At 54.5% G+C, this 2737-nt stretch overlaps 1 long non-coding RNA gene across 1 annotated transcript; it reads right to left on the reverse strand.

The window, feature by feature from the left end:
- Positions 1-1437: 1437 nt before the first annotated feature.
- LOC119812309 lies at positions 1438-2726 on the reverse strand. Its single transcript, XR_005285069.1, has 2 exons — positions 2538-2726; positions 1438-1877 (listed from the first exon to the last, which is right to left on the reverse strand). It is a non-coding gene; the product is annotated as an uncharacterized LOC119812309 (long non-coding RNA).
- Positions 2727-2737: the final 11 nt, after the last annotated feature.

A 2737-nucleotide genomic window follows, 5' to 3' on the forward strand; every position in this document is an offset into this window, starting at 1 on the left:
GATGAGCAGCCATCCAGGAATTCTCCAGGTCCCCAGCACCACACTGAGACTGTTAAGGCACCCAGCCTTGTGGACTGAAAACTACTGGGGAATACTAAAGCACTAGACAAACCGTCTATCGACTGACTGACCTACATCCCAGCTTCTCCCTCACTGATTCAAAACCATACATACAGACCAAAAGGTGGGGGTTAGGGATCTTATAAGTCAGAGGAAATCAACTAGGTGAAAGAGTACGGTGTGAGGGGTGATGGGCCTACACTTCTTCTTGCAAAGCTAAATTTCTGAGCCGGGCAGTGGTGGTGCACGCCTTTAATCCCAGCCCTTGGAAGGCAGAGGCAGGCGGATGGATCTCTGTGAGTTCGAGGCCAGCCTGGCCTACAAGAGCTAGTTCCAGGACAGGCACCAAAGCTACAGAGAAACCTTGTCTTAGATAAACAAAAAAGAAACGAACAAAAACTAAGACTAAATTTCTGTAGCATAAAAAGACCAACTTTGTCTCAAGAATCCAAGTTATGGCCGGACGGTGGTGGCGACGCCTTTAATCACAGCACTCGGGAGGCAGAGGCAGGCGGATCTCTGAGTTCGAGGCCAGCCTGGTCTACAAGAGCTAGTTCCAGGACAGGCTCTGGAAACTACAGGGAAACCCTGTCTCGAAACTCCCCCCCCCCCAAAAAAAAGAATCCAAATTATGGAGGTTCGGGACCGGGTATGTGTGTACCTGTGTATAGGTGTGTCCACATGTTTGTTTGGTGGAGGGAGGCAACAGGGGTAATCCCAGCACTCAGGACTGAAGATGGCAGATTATGGAAATACTTAGGCAGCGAGAGCTACAGAGTGAATCTGAGGTCAGCCACAGAAAGGCACCCTGTCTCAAGGAGGCAAAACCACAAAAAACCAAATAAATCCACCACCACCAAAACAAACAAAAAACTCTGATAAATTCAAATGAAAACATTACAATAAAACTTATTTCCTGGCCAGGCGTGGATCTTAGCATTTAGAAGGCAAAGGCAGGTGGATCTGAGTTCAAGGCCAGCTTGGTCCAACCTAGTGAGTTCCAGGCTAGCCAGAGCTGCAAGAGGTCAATTTTAGAAAACAAAAAGTGACGCCAAAACCATACTTGCATGCAAACCAATTTTTTTCTTAAAAATCAAAGTTAGGGTGAATGTAATCAGAACATATTCATATATGTATGTATGTATGTACACACTGTCAAAAAAAATATTACAGGTTAGCTGGCCAAGCCGGTCTGTCCTTTCCAGAAAAAACACTAGATCCTCCTGGGTTTCCAATATGGCTAGTGTAAGAGAATTTTTTCACATGTTAAAACTAGGCGGTAAAATCTACATGCCACTAATCCTGGGCCCATCTGCTCCTGAACCCGACTTGGAGCCCAGGCGCCCAAGTGGGTAAGGGAAGGGACTGTCAATCAACTACGTGCACCAGATTTTATTTATTTTTTTGATACAAGATCTCAGATTGTAGCCCAGGCAGCCTCGGCCTTCGGGATACTGAGATTGTAGGTGTGTCGCCACGCCTAACCAGCGCACGTGTTCTTTATATCCTTCTGTCCACATCTTTTCGGTCTAAGTTTGAGTACCAATGGTTTAAGGTAGCTGCTGCCTAGTCTAAGGTCGCGCCTCCGCGAAACTTTGTAACCGCAGAGGTCCGGACAGGGACTCCAAGGGCATTTAGGCGCGCCTGAACCCAGCTCCGACTTAGGCTTCCATCGGCTGTGTGACCTTGGACACGCTCCACGCTCCCTCCGGGCTTCAGCTTCCAAATCCGCACGTTGGAAGTTAAACCACGTGGTCCTCATGGTCCTGCTTAGCCCAGCACTGGGAGACAGCCGACCTCGCCATTACAGCGGCTTCCTGTGGGCGCGGCGCAGGACTTTAACGGTCCCCCTCCCCGCCCCCTCCGAGGCCCGCGAAACCCTCACTTTTTCTACCCCAGCCGAGTGACCGCGCGGCGCAGAGCCCAGTCCAAGCCGCTCGCTCGCTCGCGCGCAGCTCCGCCCCTCCCCGGAGGCGTCCCGTCGTGCCCCGCGCTGGACTCATAAGAGCCCGGACGACTCCCGCCTTTACGCCCGGCGACCCCGAACTCCTCTCCCCACTTCGCCGGACGCCCCATCCTATCAACGTCCAGAACCTCAGCCAATCGGACGCGCTCCGGGCCTTACCTTCCGCCCGCCCGCCTCCCCGCGCACAGCCGGTGTGAGCTCAAAGGCCTTTACCAGGCCTGCCCAATCAGCAGGCGGCTCTTACCTGCTTCACCCCAATGTCCCGCCCCTCAGCCAATGAGCGCTCCCCATTCCTCTGCCCGCCCAGCCAACCGGGCCTTGAAGCCCGAGGGCGAATAGGCGCGCGGTGGCCCTTCAACGCTACCCTTCTAGCCAATTGGGGATTCCGCATAGCCACGGCAGCAGCCAATCGTCGTGCCGCGCGGTGCCGCCGCGGAGAGGTCCGGCAAGAATATCCCTCCGCTTCCCTCCCTCAATCTCTCTCCCTCCCAGCGATCCGCCTCTCACTTACTGCCGCCCTTCCTTCTTTCTCCCTCCGCCGCCAGAGCACCAGCCGCGCTCTGAGCTGCCCCCGGGGTCCCTCCCCCGCCGTCAGAGGAGCAGCTGCTGCCGCCTAGCACCTTAGGAGGGCGGAAGGAAGGAGAGTGGGAAGGAAGGGGAGACAGCGCCTGCCCAGAGGCAGCCGGTGAATGGGCTTGTGGTGACCCCCGC

This window comes from Arvicola amphibius, chromosome 4 (assembly GCF_903992535.2).
Source record: "Arvicola amphibius chromosome 4, mArvAmp1.2, whole genome shotgun sequence".
In the NCBI taxonomy this organism is placed as follows: Eukaryota; Metazoa; Chordata; class Mammalia; order Rodentia; family Cricetidae; genus Arvicola; species Arvicola amphibius.